Source organism: Peromyscus maniculatus, chromosome 20, assembly GCF_049852395.1.
Source record: "Peromyscus maniculatus bairdii isolate BWxNUB_F1_BW_parent chromosome 20, HU_Pman_BW_mat_3.1, whole genome shotgun sequence".
Classification (NCBI taxonomy): Eukaryota; Metazoa; Chordata; class Mammalia; order Rodentia; family Cricetidae; genus Peromyscus; species Peromyscus maniculatus.
In genome coordinates, this window is record NC_134871.1 from 25,385,488 (window position 1) to 25,404,358 (window position 18,871).

General features: G+C 48.7%; 1 long non-coding RNA gene across 1 annotated transcript; it reads right to left on the reverse strand.

Moving 5' to 3' along the window:
• Positions 1-7,663: 7,663 nt before the first annotated feature.
• On the reverse strand, positions 7,664-11,016 carry LOC143269737 (uncharacterized). The gene is made up of 4 exons (XR_013046378.1): positions 10,462-11,016; positions 9,312-9,455; positions 8,878-9,051; positions 7,664-8,233 (listed from the first exon to the last, which is right to left on the reverse strand). It is a non-coding gene; the product is annotated as an uncharacterized LOC143269737 (long non-coding RNA).
• Between the last annotated feature and the right edge of the window lie 7,855 nt (positions 11,017-18,871).

An 18,871-nucleotide genomic window follows, 5' to 3' on the forward strand; every position in this document is an offset into this window, starting at 1 on the left:
GCGGTTAAGTTCACACCACTCCACTTCACACACAGAGGCAGTGAAGTTCACACCACTCCACTTTACACACAGCAGCAGGCAAAGTTCACACTACTCCACACACAGAGGCAGGTGAAGTTCACACCACTCCACTTTACACAGAGGCAGGCGAAGCTCACACCACTCACTCCACTTTACAGACAGGAACCGGATGCTCAGAAAGGCAGACTGGCTCTCCCTAGAGATGGGGCTTCCTGGTGCTGGGAACCAAATACCTTCTCGTTCTCAGCTACCGAGGTGATGACTATAGTGAGCCACAGTGAGATGCTTGCTTGGTTGAGTATCCTGAGGGGTACTTGCTTGGTACTCAGTCCTCCAGGTTTAGCTGGTCCTCATTTTGACCACTGGGTTGTTTCCCGCCCTTCTAACGTCATACTTATTTACTGCCCCTGCCTTGGGGGATTTACAGTTTCAAAATGTAATTCCTTAGGATAACATCTCTTTGCCTCATGAGTCTATAGTCCAGACAAAGACTGGAGTCGGGGACAAAGATGAGATTGTTTATGTTTGACAGGACAGCTTGGGTTGGCTGGGGCCAGATGCTTCTAGAAGCTCACTCTTCGTACTGTCCTTGCTTAGTCTGTTTTTTTCTAGTGTTCTGAGCAGAAGGTCCATCTCCCAACAACCTTTAGACAGTTTCCAGGGTGCTTTTGGCTTTGCTCTCTTTCTCTCTGCCCCTGAGATTTGGCTAAACAGCAGATTAGGATGGATATCACCACGGATGCACCAGCCATCTGAGCTAGCATGTTCAAAACACAGTCCTCACCTCCTACCACCCAGCTCTCCTTGGTCTTGTCTCAGCAGGTGGCCTCACCTCTAAGTGGGGCCAGTCCTCTGGCTCAGCTGGACCCAGGTAACTTCCCCCTCCGTCATTCTCAGACTTCTCTCCCTTCACAGGCTGCTGGCCCCATCTGAGTTACCACCAAGTCCCCTGCCCCCTAGGTCTAGACCACAGCCCCATAGCCTGTCTCCTGCGTCGACTCTTGCAGTCCGTTTCACTTATGAGAACGAGCTTCCAAGTTCCACTTAAGACAACTGGGTGCCCATCCCCCACGCGACCAAGTCAACATTACTCAGCTTGTGTCCCGAGCCTCTGTGACTAATGTTGTAACACAGCAGCAGAGTCCTATCTAGGACAAGGTGTAGCAGAATTACAGGCCACCACAGCGACATGGACAACATGGACACAGTGAAACAGTAACAGTTGCAACCAGTCCTGAATACAACACAATAAATAAAGATGAATACAGCTACAAAATATGTTACAAAAGTTACAAAACATGTGTAGGGCTGGACTGCAGCTCAGTGATGCACGGCTGCCCAGGATGCCTGAGTCCCGGCGCTAGACAACCAAAGTAACGAGAACCCAAAGACTGCCCTCAGTCTCCCCCCCCCTCCCCCCCCTTCCGGGTGGTGCTGAGAGCTTGGTAAGGTCTCCCTGCCCTGTTGGAGTTGGTCCCCGGCTCTCCACTCTTCCACTGCCCACCTCCAGTTCTCATTCTTCAGACTCAGGCTAACATTCCAGTTCCTCCAGCAAACCCTCCATTTCCCCCAAGACTGTGCGAGGGGCCCTGGCGTGAGCTCCCAGCCCAGAACTGTCACACTTCGTGGAAGTCACACACAGGATGAAAGCTCGTCCTGTTCACCAACACAGCCGATGCACTCGGGTCCTGAACACTGCACACCGTAAACACGCAGGGGTCATATGCAACAGGATGTCACCCTGATCCACCGTGGAGGGAGCAATCTGCGAACACTGCTTAGTGGGTGTACACCCCAGGGTTACACAGTGCTAGACCTAAATACACAAGCAGCCCAGCAAATGATTGATGTGTACAACTGGATGAATTTTGTTATCTTTGATGTTCTCTGTTAATAATGAAACGGACATTTGGCAGAAGGAAAAAAAATTTCTGATTTAGCAGTGCCTTTGGAAAGGCCAAAGAATGCGGTATTTGCAGCTAGAAAAAGAAAAGCAAAAGCTGACAGTAATGGTTATGAATTTTAGATGCACGTTAGAGTCCCCTGGGGGCTCTGAGAACACACTGTTCTTGGGCCCAAAGGCAACTTTAAGCCGACTCTTTGGGGTGGGACCTGTGGGGATTTGTGTGTGTGTGTGTGTGTGTGTGTGTGTGTGTGTGTGTGTGTGTGTGTGTATCTCCTCCTCTGTCTCTAATGAGCAGCCAAGGCTGAGAACCTCTTGCCTAAAGAGCATCCGAGTGCATCCAAATAGCTCAAGAAACCCACCTGGCAATCATTAACCTCACTCTCCACACCTGGCTCCGGAACCACAGGCTTGGGCACCAGGACAGAACCTTTTCTGGCGGCCGTGGGTCTCACCTCTGGTTTTTCTGCCTCAGAGTTGAGTGGAATTGGTGTGTTGATCACTTAGTAGCGCTGGCCCATGCACAGCTCCTCTCTGGTTTTACGTATCCATTCTCTTTTTCATGCATTTTCCAACAGGCACTCACTACCTGTTTAATGTAGACCACGTAAATGTGTGTCCACGTTGGGGTTTTGTTACTGATGTTGTGTAGCCTGGGGCTCAGGAGTCCTGGGTAAGTGTGCATCACTGAACCATAGCTCAGTCCTATACAAACCCTTGTAAATGTATTTTGCTAGTTTTTTTAATGCCTGTATCTTTGTTTTATTTATTGTATTCGGGACTCATTGCAAGTGTTAATTTTTTACCCTCAGCCATGTCACTCACTGTGGTGACGTGTGGTCTGTTAACTTTGTCCTCCTTAGGTCTCTGTTGCTGTGTTGAAACACTCAACAAAACCTAGCTGGGGAAGGAAGGGCTTACTTTATCTTCCATGTTCTAGTCCATCATGGAGGGAAGGCAGGACAGGAACCTGAGGCAGGAACACAGCGTGGAGAAACCCTGCGGACTGACTCCTTTACCGTAGCTCACTCAGCCTTCTTTCTTCTATAACCCAGGACCACCTTCCCGGGAACGGTACTGCCCACAGTGGCCTGGGCCCTCCTACAGCGATCATTAACCAGAAAAATGGGCCACAGATATGCTCACAGGCCAACCTGATGGAAGCAGTTCCTCAATTGAGGGTCCCCCATTCCAGGTGACTCTAGCGTGTGTTAAACTAACTCACACAGGCCTTGTGGTGGTCTGCAGCCCTTCTCCCACATCCATCCACACTGTCCTTAGGTCCCCAACACAGGAGCCATACAGTGATCCTCATCTCCTGTGGACCTGCATGGGAGTTTACCCGGAATAAATAAATATCTTCTTGTTCTATGAAATACATATTGTAGTTCTTTGTGGGGAGCATGGTTTGAGACAGGGTTTCTCTGAGTTAACAGTCCTGGCTGTCCTGGAACTCGCTCTGTAGACCAGGCTGATCTCGAACTCAGAGATCCACCTGCCTCTGCCTCCCAAGTGCTGGGATTAAAGGTGGGCACCACCATGACTGGCTTATATTATAGTTCTTATTACTCCTGTTTTGACATAATGGGTATTTTTACCATATCCAAAAAGGTAAAGACAAGTGATTTTTGTAATAATAACAATGAACTACAACAATATATGTGAATGGCTAGTGTCGCACACCTGTACTTCCAGCACATGGAAGGCTAGGGCCAGAGGACTGCTGGAGATTCAGAGCCAGCCTAAGCTACAAGGTGAGTATGAGGCCAGCCTGGGCTACATAGCAAGAGTCTGTCTTAGAAAAACAAAATGAACTGGGCATGGTAGCACACATATAATCCCTGCCTTTGGGAGGTGGTGGCAGGAGTCAAAGTTATCCTCATCTACATAGCAAGTTCAAGGCCAGCCTGGGCAGCAGGAGATGTGCTCTCACAAGAAAATAGAAAGAAAAAGAGATTGAACATATTCCTCATGCCAGAAAGATGGTTAAGAATCTTAGTAATCTTAGTTTTATTTAACTCTGGAATCCTTTCAAACTGGATTTCAGTAGAAGGGCTAGTTTCCCACTGGGCCCATTGAGTAATCTCAAATGCAATTACAATATCCTTTGGTCATTTCTTGGCTTTTTTCTAAAGTGTTAATGGTTACACTACTTCTCACACTGGTAGATCATAACAGAAATTCTTCCAGGCTAAGGAAGTCCAAAACCGAAAGCCAGGTTAAAGGCTCAGACAATGGTCAGCCCTGAAAACACACACACAAGGAACATTAGAAAGACTGGGCAGGGTGTATTTATGTATTTAAAAATATATTTACAGCAGGGCAGTGGTGGTGCATGCCTTTTATCCCAGCACTAGGAGGCAGAGGCAGGCAGATCTCTGAGTTTGAGGCCAGCCTGGTCTACCGAGTTCCAGGACAGTCCCGGTGATTACACAGGAGAACAAAACACAAAAAGCAAGCCCATCTTATCTGTTTAGTTATCCTCTCCGGGCCCCAGGTTCCTCGCTGAGAAACAGAGGCAGCGTTAGGTGTTAGCGTGAGATTTAAATGATGTAACACTGGGCTGGAGAGATGGCTCAGAGGTTAAGAGCACTGACTGTTCTTCCAGGGGTCCTGAGTTCAATTCCCAGCAACCACATGGTGGCTCACAACCATCTGTAATGAGATTTGGCGCTCTCTTCTGTATACTTAATAAATAAATAAATCTTTAAAATAAATATATAAATAAATGACGTAACACATTTATGATGTGTTACATGGTAGAATATACACTGTAGCTAGAGTTTTCCTGCCTTGCCCACAGTCAGGACAAATCTCTGTCACCTGCCAGTCCCACAGCCACTCAGACCCAACCAAGTAAACACAGAGACTTATATTGCATACAAACTGTATGGTCATGGCAGGCTTCTTGCTAACTGTTCTTATAGATTAAATTAATCCATTTCCATAAATCTATACCTTGACACGTGGTTCGTGGCTTACTGGCATCTTCACATGCTGCTCGTCATGGTGGCAGCTGGCAGTGACTCCTTCTGCCTTCCTGTTCTTTCTTTTCTCCTCTCTGTTAGTCCCACCTATACTTCCTGCCTAGCCACTGGCCAATCAGTGTTTTATTTATTGACCAATCAGAGCAATTTGACATACAGACCATCCCACAGCAATACACTTTGCATATTCTATGGCAATAAGTGTAATAAGTCCTGGAGATACTAAGCAAATTCTCTTGCCATGAATATTGAAGAAAAATCCCCAGGCTGTGGTGGGATGACACCTTTAATCCCAGCGCTTTGGAGGCAGAGGCAGGCAGATCTCTGAGTTTGAGGCCAGCCTGGTCTGCAGAGTGAGTTCCAGGAAATCCAGGGCTACACAGAGAAACCCTGTCTTGAAAAATAAAAAGTAAAAAACAGCAACAGGATGCCATTAAGGCCACTCCTTACATTTCGGCATGTGGAAGACTGCCCTCAGACTGTACTCTCAGAAGACCCTCTGACTGGGAGAGTCTACTGGAAAGCAGTGATGTGCATCAGGGTGCAAACCTTTTCAGTCATTGTGACATTTCTCAGAATGCAACCTTAAGTTGAATATTATAAAAGTAATTACGGCATCCTCATGTGGCACAAACAGTAGCTGTTCCCAAAAGGCACGCAGCCCCTGAGAGGCAGACACGGGTGTGCTTGGAGTTGAACTTCAGGGAGCTAGAGCCACATCAACATCACAGGAGACTCAGACCCTCACTCACAGACTGCCTTGGCCCCCGACCCATTTAATTTGGAATCCATGGAGCACACCTGGAGCGGTGTCTTGGCGAGGTTAGAAAGCGCTGGCTTGAGCCGTCCTGAGCAGAAGGTGATCTCACCCTTGCACTAGCTAAATGACCCTGGGCGAGTCTTTGCACGTCTCTTCATGAATCAATCAGGCTTGGTCACTCTCATAACCTGGGACACCTGCAGAGGCTGAATAAGAAAGCAGAGGCTAGAGGGCTGCCATGGTCAACCATAACACCAGACACAGGCTCCTGTCATGCCCAGGACGGATCCCAGGCCTGCCGCATACTACTCAGAGGCTGGGAGGGAGACCCAGACCCGGAGCCGGAGAGCAGAGACATTCTTACAGGGTGAAGCAGCTAGGCAGAGGCGTGAGGATGGGAAAGGTTAGATGAGGAGGGTGTTCCAAGCAGAGGCAGGAGTGTCCCTGGAGTAGAGAGGGACAGACCAGGGAGTCTGCGAAGACATCCTGAGTAAGAACGCCAAAGGTCACAGAACCGCGGCGAGGAGACCAGGCAAGAGGTCATTGTGTTTGTCCAGAAGCTGAGTGTAGTGTTCTACACAGAGTTGGAGCAATGAGGTTGTAGGTTGTTCACATGTATGAGAGACCTAGGAAGTAGAACTGACTGATCCGTGATTCCTTGGGTGTCCTGGACACAATCACTATGGCTCCGGCAGATCTTCATGAGAGGCCTTGTGTTTCTGTGGAACTTGATGGGTCTGCTTCTGCCTTAATCCCTGGGTCAAATGTCCAGCAAACCATACTTGATATGCCCATCAGCCGCCGTCCCCACAGGCCACGTTGGAGGCTGCGGGTAGTCACAAGTTGTGCCCATTTCAGAAAGGCTAGGACACTGAGAACTGTCATCTTTGGATCTGGGGAGCTGATTGCCTGGTTAGTAGATTCTTTGTGTTTATGCTCTGTCTGTCTTTCTTTCATGAAGGCCTGCTTTGGGATCAGTGTGGTGGCACCAGGGAAGCATAAAAAGGAACCAGTGCTCAGCTGAGGGCGGCTACAGCCATGCCCATCAAACAGACTAACTGAGCCAATGGAGGAAGTCCTACACAGCCTAATTCCTGAAACCATACCCCTCATGCCCTTCACATCTGCTGTTCTAGTCATGCTTTGTAGCCTTGGACGCTAAAATTGCTTCAAATCCCTCATCCCCACCAATGGCAGGTCGGGACTTTATACGTATGAGGCAAGCATTCCACCAAACGAGCTACGTCCCTAAACTTCAAGGCTTAAATCAGGCCCTTTGCCATTGTTTTCAGAATGGCAAACCATTCTGAAGCTGGATCACATTTTAGTAAGTTTTATAGCAACAACAATGTCAAAAATAGGCCAATCGTTTGATGTTTTTTATGTGCAAGCCCCAAGTAAGGCTCAGAACCTGGCTTCATTTATTCCTCACAGTGATGCTGTCAGAGAAATGAGACAATTGTTCTCCTTTTGCTGATAACCAAGTGTAGGCTCAGAAGGTCCAGGAAACTTGTCCAGAGTTCCACAGCTGTATGTGAGGGAGTAAACTCAGAGGAAAGCAATAAAATTGGGTCTTGATCAAAGCAAACAGATAATGTATTACTTGTGGACAGTCTGTATTTGGTAGGAGGGAAATAAATAATACTAATTAGGTTTATTAAGTAAATACTTTTTAAAAAGTTATCATAAGGCTGGAGGGATGACTCACTGGTTAAAAGCACTGGCTGCCCTTCCAGAGGACCCAGGTTCAATTCCCAGCACCCACATGGCAGCTCATAATTGTCTGTAACTCCAGTTCCAGGGGACCCGACACCCTCACATAGTCATATTCGCTGGCAAAACACCAATGCACATTTAAAACAATGTTATCTTAAAGCAGTAACACTGTGGTCTATGTGTCCTTCCCAGTTTCCACAAGCAGATGGAGAGCTTGTGGTCCAGGCTGACCTACCTCAACGGTCCCTTTAGCACCCAAAACCCTGCGGCACCAGCACCCAGAACGTTTGCCAGCTAGGCATCTGACATGATACCCAGTGCAAAGGGGGCGGGTAGGAAGAGGATGCTCAGCAGGCCTGCAGATTGCTGGCTCCGTCAGCTTAGGGCCCTGGAGAGCTTTCTTTCTCTCCTGGGAGCCAGCCCAGCAGGTTTGGCTCAGGTGGACAAGTCTGAGCTGGCCAGACCAAGCAGGAAGGGCCAGTTCCTGCTCCGCACGACTCGATCCTGAGCTTCTGATAGCATAACCTGTCCTGCCCGAGGGGAGACAGATCCCAGCAAACTGGCCTGACAGCACAGCACTGTCTCAACCTCGTCAGGGAGGCTTGGGTTCTGAAGCCGGAATTTTGAAACTCTGTCTCTGGAGCAACTTTGGAGACACCTGTCCATGTCACTTGTTTCTGTGACAGTGATGTCTCCAGCCACTATTTCTCCCTCACCTATAGCCCCCTAAGTAAAGAACCCAACTGGCGGAGGTCATGAGCTAGCTCAGGCCTCCTTTCCGGGCCCCAGGTTTGTATCTGTGGATGAAGTGTTTGGATCCAGAAGGCTTGCCTCATAGTCTTGGATCTGTTTTGGGCAGAATGAAAATGAGAATCAGTTACTAAAACAAACAAACAAACAAACAAACATACCCTGCCTCTTGCAATTCAAGATGGATGGACTCCTGGGGGGATATACAGAGAGGAGGTATGGTTAGGACAGCCTGTATTCTACCCATCTGTCCCCAAGAGGGGGAGCCCAGGATTTTCCCAGACTTGAGGGAAGTCCCCACGCCTGGTGACTTAACAAAAGTCCTCAGCTGATCCAGGGTGCCCCAGTACCCTACCTAAAGGATGATAGTGCAGGGCCACCTCATTCCCATGTTAGTGCCATGCCTCCTTAGACTGGGTGTCATCAAAAAGATAGAAGACTAGGTTTGGGCCTGGGGACTGGAGTACTCTACGGGCAGAGCTCCTGGCCAGCCTTGTGTCCGTCCAGCACAGAAACAAAACAAAACAAAACACCCACCCCAGTAACCAAGCCACACAGAACTCTGGGTGAGAGCGCTGTTTACTTTATTACTGGAGAAGTCGGCTGAGGTCCAGACAGCACTGGGGACCTGCCCAAGGCCTTCCGTGGAGCAGTTTGGGGGCTGAGATGTGGGCCAGTCTTGGCTGCCAGCCCAGGCAGGGTCAGGAAGGAGAAGAAAGCCATGTTCACCTCTGACTCACCCAGTTCCCATCTAGTCTCCATTTGGGCAGGGTGGACAGCCTGTGATTGCCACGAAGGATTTAGTGGGTTTCACATCAGGAGCCCCGGCTCCCCCAAGGGCCTTCCTGTCATCTTGGATTACCCCTGGTGCGCTTCTCTAGAAACCCCACACAGCTCATCATTAGTTTCAACATCTATGAGGAAGGAGAAAAGAGAGTCCATGAGCCAGTTAGAAGGCATCCTTCGGACCTCTGTCAGCCCTGGTGAAAATAATCAAGGGCGTCCGGGAACTGTGGAAAGGTCAAAGGTTGGCCGGGTCAGCGTTTCGTGGGAACAGGCGCACGTTTGGACCAGCCCCAAGTGCCTGGTTGACCTGTTTGACAGGTAACAATTACAGAGGACGAGTTTGCCGGCTGGAATGTGGCTGGAGAGGCCGCAGTAGGATCTGGTTTACCTGCTCGGCAGGTGGGGCCTGCCGCTGGGACAGGCGTGTGCACGCACAGCACGCATTCCTGAGAATCGGTTTTCTTTTAAAGCCGGCGATGACTGCGGGGCACAAGAGGGTTGGGTTGGGCCCTGGCTGGGAGCCGTTAGCAGTCTGCAGGTAAAGAAGCAAAATAAATAGTTCCCTGACGACGACTCGGGGAAGCGACGGCGGAGGCATTCAGAACTTAAAAAAAAAAAGTCTAAACATGTGCTTTTTGTCTCAAAACTTGAGAAACTTCAGACCGGTACAAAATGCCAAGGATAATAGAATTGAAAAGTCAGGATTCTCCTCTGACTTTTTTTTTTCTATTTTAAAGAAGTGAGGCTACTGTGGTGAACTTGAGACGGTATCTTTGGAGGAGGCTGTCTTGCCTGATACAGTCTATAAATGGTTATTTTTCTCAGATTTGCTGCAGAAGAGGATCTTTTTCCTCAACAAACTGTAGCTAACTGACACATTTTGAAAGTTAAAAATATTATTTCAGGCCTCGGGTTCGAATTCTTCTAGATAATTCTTACCTAAATGAGCAAGGCCCTGGATTCCACTTGGTCTGGGGAAAAGAAGAGAGGGACTGTTTCGGATAAAACATGTTTAAAGAGAAGCAGTTGTCAAGAAACGGTTTCTCTTTTGGAGTAGAATAACCAGAGCTTAGGGTAATGTGCGTGCGTGCGCGCGCGCGCGCGTGCGTGTGTGTGTGTGCATACACACAATATGACTTCCTACACTCAAAGGCCTTAGGAGGCTGTAGAGTTCTTGCCTAGCACACGGGAAACCTTGGGTTCCATCCCAGTGCCATATCCCATCCCCAGCCTGTAACCTCTGAGTACTTGGGAGGTGAAAGCAGGTTCGGAGGTTTGAGGTAATCCTCCGCTATCTATGGAGGATAGCCATAGTTTGAGGATGGCAGGAGTTACAACAGAAAACAGCCTGAGTTATGGAAGCCTGTCTCAAAAACCACGAAAGCGAAAAGAAAGGGGTGGGACTATGATGACATTTGAACTCCCCTGTATTGTGTACCTGGCTGATGAGAAGGGGAGAAGTCTGAGATGTGAAAATTATAATGCAATGGGGAACTTGGCTAAGGCAACTCGAAACTCTTGGAAAATTTTCAACTTACCTATCTTTAACTTCTATTTACAAGTTAGTTCTCTGAAACCCCGTCCCCTTCCTTCTCGTTTCTTCTCACCGCGGGCATCCAGCCTACTCCTTCTGAGGGACAGGCACTTCCTGATTTGCTAGGAGGGCTCTGAGTTCTCAGGCCGGTGAGTCTGTGTGTACGCTCTCTGTGGCAGGCAAGAAACGCCTTACCTGCTGAGTTAATTCTAGCCAAGCAGAGGATCTTGCAGTCCAGCTGACAGGAAACGGACAAGCCGACAGGAATTAACTGCTTGCAGACTCCTGCCAACACAATAAACTTAATGGAGACGGTTCTTCACAGACCATTTACCTGAACTCCCAAATGTCATGAATAAAAAAGAAGTCAGAACAGTCAGCCCTGCAGTGGTGGCGCACATCTTTAACCCCAGCACTTGGGAGGCATAGGCAGACGGATCTCTGAGTTCAAGTTCTCTATAGTTTGAGTTCCAGGACAACCAGGCCTACGCAGAGGAACCCTGTCTTGAAACAAACAAACCAAAGAAAACCAACAATAAGTCCGGACAGTCACCATGCTCAGCGGCTGAGCACGTCATGATCGGGGCCAGACACTGGTTTATTTCATCTCCGTCACAGAGGCAAGCATGCTCATGGCAACCGCTGTAGAGAAGGCCAGGGAGACCCCAGAACTTGTTTATGAGCTGACTTCTCGTAGTTGGCAGAGCTAAGACCTGAGCACAGACAGCTGGCTCATTCATTCAGAAACTAAACTGTTCCAAGCCAGGCCTAGGCCTCGGGTTTACTAAAGGATGTTGAGTGAGAACCAAGCAGATCCTTCACAGAGTCTGATTATTACCTCAGACTCCAAACTGTACCTCTTCAGCCTCCCCTAGATGGCCTCCTAGTCACACAAACATTTTACCTGTTGCCCTTATGGGTAATAACCCCAAGCAGACACTTGGCCAGAGACACTCCTGGCCTCCACATCTGCCTCACCCTGGCCACACTGAGACACCCCAGCAGCTGAGTCTCTATAGGCAAAGGACAACAGTGCTGTGGAACAATCCTTTTCTACACTGTGAGTATGTATTAATCTCATTGGTTAGTAAAGAAAAAGCTGATTGGCTGATAGCTGGGCAGGAAGAGATTGAGCTCAAGAGCCAGACTAGGAGAATTCTGGGAAGAGGAAGGGTGGAGTTAGAGAGTTGCCCACAAACAGAAATAAGCAAGATGAGATTGCCGTACTGAGAAAAGGTACCAAGCCACATGGCTAAACGTAGATAAGAATTATGGGTTAATTTAAGTGTAAGAGCTAGTCAGTAATGAGCCTGAGCTATCTGCCGAGCAATTGCAATTTACATTAAGTCTCTGAGTCAATTATTTGAGAAGCAGCTATTGGTTATTTGGGACTGGGTGGTCAGAACAGGAACTGTCCGTTTACAATAGCAGTCCTGCTTTGTTTTATTTGTGAAATTAGGGGGAGTGGCCAATTAAAGCTTTAAAGTCCCTGCAGCAGGGCTCACTGTGGGTGTTGAGATGACCCCTGATGACCGCCAAGCATTGCATCTCACCAAGCAGTTGACCCGCTTGCGTTTTGACCTCTGTGGTGTGTGGTGGTGTGAATAGGAATGACACCCCACTCCACCACAGGCTCATAGAGTTGAACTCCTCGTCACCGGGGAGTGGCACTATTTGAGAAGGATTAGGAGGCTGTGACTTGCTGTAGAATAATCTTTTTGTACACTGTGAAGATGTGTGTTTACCAAGGCACCTTCTTATTGGTTTAATAAAAAGCTAAACGGCCATTAGCTAGGCAGGAGGTATAGGCAGGACAGCCAGACACAGAGGATGCTGGGAAGAAGAAGGGTGGAGTCATCTGCCAGAGGGAGAGGGAGGAAGACATGCAGGACAGATAAATGCCACAAGTCATGTGGTGTTATAGGACAAGCCCATAGAGTCAAGGAAATTGGCTCAGACCAGTTGTCAAGGCATGCACATAACATACTTCCTTATGATCCAACCTGGAGTCTGCCTGAGGGCCTAGCAACAGGTGCTGTCAGAGTCCTGATCATGCCCAGCCAATGAGAGGCAACCATGCAATGCCACCAGATTGGGACACAGACTGGGTGCTGGAAGGAGGGTATATAAGGCCTACCCTGTTATTAAATAAATGAGTTTGTTGTTTGCCTTCAATTGACTCTCCATGTCTGTACTGTTGATGCCACGCCTTCTCATCCCCTGCCCCAGGGAGCCATTAGAATCCAGCAACAATGTGGTAGCACATAGATAAATAGAAATGGTTTTTTTTTTTGTTTGTTTTTTTTGGTTTTTCAAGACAGGGTTTCTCCGTGTAGCTTTGCGCCTTTCCTGGGTCTTGCTCTGTAGACCAGGCTGGCCTCAAACTCACGGAGATCCACCTGGCTCTGCCTCCCGAGTGCTGGGATTAAAGGCATGCACCACCACTGCCCGGCGAAATGGGTTAATTTAAGTTATAAGAGCTAGTGGGAAGCCGGGCGGTGGTGGCGCATGCCTTTAATCCCAGCACTCGGGAGGCAGAGGCAGGCAGATCTCTGTGAGTTCGAGGCCAGCCTGGTCTCCAAAGCGAGTTCCAGGAAAGGCGCAAAGCTACACAGAGAAACCCTGTCTCGAAAAAACAAAACAAAACAAAACAAAAAAAAAAAAAGAAAAAGAAAAAAAAAGAGCTAGTGGGACAAGCCTAAGCTGTAGTTTCCATAATTAATAATAAGTCTCTGTCGTGATTTGGGAACTGGCTGTCGGTACAGAAAAAATCTGCCTACAGTGACCTTGTTGGAGTGGGTGTGGCCTTGCAAGAGGAAGTGTGTCACTGGGGGTGAACTTGAGGTTTCAAAAGCTCATGCCAGGCCCAGTCTCTCTTGATCAGGACTCAGCTCTTAGCTACTTCTCCAGTATCAAGCCTTATCCCACCATGCTCTCTATGATGACAGTGGACCAAGCCTCTGAAACTGTAAACTAGCTCCCAGTTAAATGCTTTCCTTCGTAAGAGCTGCCTTGATCATGGTGTCTCTCCACAGCAACAGAACAGTGGTTAAGGCAGGGTGCTTCTTAGGAACTTGAGAAAAAAATTAATATTATGAAACGGTTTGTTCTCCTCCCCCAAGATAGCTACTGCTAATTCAAACAAAGAAACAAACAAATAAACCTGTTCTGTTTATTCAGTGAAAAAATAAAAAACTCCAAGATATTTTTTAAGATTAAAAAATTATTTTTAATCATGTGTGTTTGCCTATGTCTGTGTGACATATGAGTTTAAGTCCCCATAGAGGCCAGAAGAGATGTTGGATCTCTGCAGCTGGAGTTACAGATGGTTGCGAGCCACCCAGCGTGGTCACTGGAATCCAAACTGACCTCTTCTGAAAGAGCAGCAAATGCCCTTAACCACTGAGCCACTGCTCCTGGCCCACAAAGTCGCCTCTTCGGAGAACGACAGCAGTAGAGAAGACACTCAGACCGAGCCGCCTTCTGATGAAGAGCGCAAGGAAGAGGCCACATGTTCTTCAAGATGGAGCTGAGGTGGGCACTGCCCATCCTGCCCTTGGAAGAGCTCTCTGGCGGCCCCATGCAAAGACTTCTAAAGACTCTTTCTCCTAGGTGCCACAGTGGTTCTAAGCTGGAGTCGAGACTCACCGTAGTTGTTCCTGAGCAGTGAGGTTTGGTGAGAGAACCCAGGTGCGTGGGATCCATGCGAAGTCAGCCTCGCGGGCAGGACCCCAGACATCTCTCCAGTGTGTTCTTCCCGAATTTGCAAGCCTTCCCTCACAGCACAGTCACCTTCTGTGTGCCCCCTTTGCCCTGTTCTGTCCCTGCTCCATAGTTCTGTCGATTGTCTGCAAATGGCTATTCATAGCCAAATCTGCATGCTGACTCGGGTCCTGCCCCCAGAGCTAACTCCTTCAGGATGTCTTGGCTGTCTCCCTGAGAGATGCCCTTGTAGCTCAGGTGTGAGGCTGGACCACGCCAAGGCTTCTAGCCTGTGGATGGACTGTACGTGAGAGCCAGGTCCTCATCAGGTCCAGGCAGGCTCTGGTACCTGGCTTCTTACCTATTTAGCAGAAGCATTAACTGGTCTAGAAGGATTAGATACTTCTACCTTCTTCTGTTTTGTTTGTTGTTGTTTTTGAGACAGGGTCTCACTCTGTGGCTCGGCTGTCCTGGAACTCGCTATGTAGACAGAGACCCACCTCTGCCTCCTAAGTGCTGAGATTAGAGACACACACCACTACATCCAGTGAGATTGTCAACTTCTTTTTTTTTTTGGTTTTTCGAGACAGGGTTTCTCTGTGTAGCTTTGCGCCTTTTCCTGGAACTCACTTGGTAGCCCAGGCTGGCCTTGAACTCACAGAGATCAGCCTGGCTCTGCCTCCCGAGTGCTGGGATTAAAGGCATGCGCCACCACTGCCCGGCAATTGTCAACTTCTTAACGGTAATACTAAAATACAGGGGACACCTTAAATACCAAGCTCTGCCTGTGAAATACATTTCCTACCATTTTATTCCAGGGTTTTGTTCTATTTTATTAAATCTTGTCTTATGACAGGGTCTTGCTATGTTGCCTAGGCTGACCTTGAACTCACACTCTTCCTACTTCTAACTCACAAGTTTTGGGATACAGGGGTGAGTCACCACACACTGTCTCATTCCATATAAAGAAGAGAATCTCCGACAGTTACATCACCACCTCAGTTTCCTTACAAAATGCTTTCCTTCGAAGAAGATCCCCCATCTACACATGGAAACTGCCCTTCTGAGAAGGAGGCAGGGTTGACTTGAAGCCACTGTCTTCTAGCCGATCATATGGAATCCCGGAGCTGGCCCTAAAGCCTCCTCTAATTTGCTTTCCAGTTGTATTAGAAGAGTACGGGAAGAGAAGTTGTTTGGGAAGAGAAGCTCAGGCCACGGAACGGAGAGGGAAGACGAAGTGAAGGGGTTAAACTGAACCGAGTGGGAACAGAGAGCGGAGGGAAGTGGAGCCGGCCAGGCTCCAAGGACAGCCCGGAGCTGGCACTTCCACCAGTCAGGTCTCCAGTGGCTCAAAGGACAGCCCGGAGCTGGCACTTCCACCAGTCAGGTCTCCAGTGGGCGGGTGGGCGCCTCCGTCGGGGCTTGAAGTCCCGCTTCCTTTGGGTTCCTCTGCTGCCAACCACTACCCAGCCTGAGTACCTACAACTTCTTAGCTACTTTGCCATGGCCTCTGAACAAAACGGCTTTCAGAGGGAAGACTTGGAAGCTGTAGAAAACCAGAGGCAGGGGAAGGCGGAGCGGCTCAGAAGCGCCCTGGGTTCTGAAAGTCCGCCTAGGGCACTGCCTGTAACTTGTAGCGCGTGGCGTTCCTCCCAGGGCTGAGTTTACACCGCTCCAATTTGTTCTGGAATATTCCTTAGACAGTGTCTCAGACAAGGTTTTCTCACACACCTCTCCGTAGGAGTGGGAGGGCGGATGGTTTGCCCATGGACCGCTAAGGACCGGGTCGGGAGTTCAGGCCCTGTTGGGGTCCAATCTGAGGATTACTGGCTGGGTGAAGTCGCTAGTTGGCTGCAAAGGCCCCAGGCACAAGTCTTCAAGCTGGGGGTGGTGTGAAGATGAGAAACACCCACGGAAAAACTCAAAGGAAAGCCAGCTTTGTGAACGACTTAATGAACGTCTTTGTGAATTTTGAAGACTTAACGAGGCATTTTAAATAAAGATGGGAATAATTTAAACTAAGGCTATCTGGGACCAGTTCAAACTGGGCAATGAGAAACTATAAAGTGCCCTTTCAGGATATTATTCACCCTATAAAAACAGAATGTATTTGTTCACGGTAAACATGTCAGAACAGCGGCTGTGGAGAGCAAGTGTTGACTGGTCCCTGTCCAATCTGCCAATTTCCAGATAAAGCCTGGGAGATGATAGGCGACACACTGCCATAACATTCGCACGGGGGCTTTTCTCATTCATCACTTCAGCACCGAACATGCGCGTCTATCAGTAAACTTTCAAGACAAGTGCTATTCCCGTGACAAGTGGCTGACCCAGAGTGGGGGCAGGGCAGGGGGCGCTCCATTTGACAGCGTCTCTAAAGACATTGAGAGAAAAGGGCAGCCCCAGTGCTGTGGGCTGGAGTAGCCTCATGGTTAAGGCTCGGTGGTAGCACACGCCATTAATTCCAGCACTCAGGAGGCAGGGGCAGGCGGATCTCTGTGAGTTCAAGGCCAGCCTGGTCTACATAATAAATTCCAGGACAGCCAGGGCTACATACTGAGACCTTGTCTGAAAACCAAAGTTAGAGTTGGTTGCGAACCTGGCCTCATTGCAAGAGGAGTGTGTGCTCTCAACTGTGGAGTCCTTTAAATTAACTCACTTCTTTTACCTGAGTCGATTATCTTTGAATAAAATTATTAGTTCCTCCCAAGTGGATCTTATCTGTGAATTTATAGCTTTGAAGGGGCTCGGCTTTTCTAAAATTAATTGAAATGTTTAACTATTAAGTAGAACACTGGCCTTTAAAAAGTAGATGTTGTGCAGCCGTGAGCGCACGGTGTATCTCAGTAAACCCCACCTGACTCTAGGCAGATTTCTGGGAATCAGTGAGACCTGGTGAGGACGCCTGATTTGCCTCTTGGTGACAATGCTGTCACTAATTGTCTAATTGATCCCGAGCTAGTCACTGACAGCATCTCTGAAAGCTGCGCTGACCACACCCCGAGTTTCTTTTCAATTACTTGTGACTTTCCAAGGTTTGCTTGCAGGGCCTGGCAACTTGTCTGAATGTGCCAGGAGCTGTGGGACTCTAAATGCAAACGACTTTGTGCTTGCTCTCCTGGGGAAATTACAAATTTGCCTTTCCATCTCCCCTTCACAGATCTTGGCCAGTGCAGGGAAGGAAAAGCACCTCTCATTTCTTTGATAGAGTTACAGAGGGGAGGAAAAAGCGTTGGGTGACTTTGAAGAAATGCGTTTAACTCTGCTACACTACCACAAGTCTCCCTCTGCAGCTGCTCTGGAGTGGTGTGAGAAAAAGGCAAACCCCGGCTGCCCCACCGCAGACCCGAGAACAATGGTGCATGATTAATTGTGGGCCTGTCTGCTCTCACCCCGCCCTCTTTCCCCATCCGGGAAACAATGAGTTTGAGCAAGATGGTTTGTCAAAGTCTCTCAGGTTCCTGACTGCGTGAGCTCAGAGTCTGTCTTTAAAAGTTTCTGGTTTCCAGCTTGATCAAATGCCATCTGACTGTGTCATCTTGGAGGACAATGGAGGTCACTTTTCAGGACGCTGCTCTCTCACACTCTGCAGGTGCAGGTTTTTGTAAGTTTCACAACCTCTGTCTGAGGCAGGAGGTACATGTCTTGGCTGTGCGGCCTACCATGTGTTCCCTTGCTCAGTCCGTCTCTGTGAGCTGCAGACGTTGGTTCCAGGTGGGGAGCACAGCGCTCTGGTGCAGGGCTCTGGCAGCAGCGTTCATTTCCTCTCTACAACAGCTCTGTGACCTTAGGAGGTAACTCCACCTCCTTAAGCCTCGGCTCCTTTATCTACCAGCCAATTGTGACAAGCACAGGTCTTAGTTGCAGGCTTTCCAAAGGCCAAGGAACAGATGCTGGAATGCCAAGTGTCTTGACTATAGAAAGTACCCAGTCAGCCTCCACCATCACTGCTGTGGGCTGAACTCTGCCTCGCCCACACTCTTATTTGCGTGTAGATGTCCTCATCCACAGTACCTCAGAATGAAATCGATCCTGTAGCAACTCAACCTCGAACTTCCTGCTTCAGACCAGTGAGAACAGATGTGTTGGTTAAGCCACTCACTGTCTGTGGTGTTTGTTATGTAGCCTTGGTAAACCCCAGCGTGTGCTGCACCCAAAGACAAAGATGGCATTGACTTTCACAGTACCGTTCCCCCAAGAGCAAGTAGCACTCAGAAGGTGGGGGGCTAAGTACCCAGAGGGAAAGAAGGGAAGTCGGTGAAGATTCCAAACAGCGCCAGGCCTGAAGACAACAGGTCCTTGGCAACAAAAGAGGGATGGGGTGTTTTCAATGGGGACGACACACACACACAGTGGAATTCTTGTGTGACGAGAACACACTTTGTTATATGGGAATCGTTTGTTCAGAGACACTAATGACGATGGAGAAAAAGTTAACCCTACCCAAAGCCAGGTGAAGTGCTATCCAGCAGGTGGATAAATGGTACCCAAGCCTTCATTTGTGCTGCCCAGACAACTTAAGGAAAACACGTTCCACATTCCAGCCGCAGAGGCAGTAGCATTATTTGTTTGGAGGCCTAGGTAACCTGACTCCCCTGGCTTTAGCTCAGGGTGACTAAGGAAACAATGGGAGTGGGAGAGAAGAGGTGCTTACAACTGAAGCACACACACACACACACACACACACACACACACACACACACACACCCGCC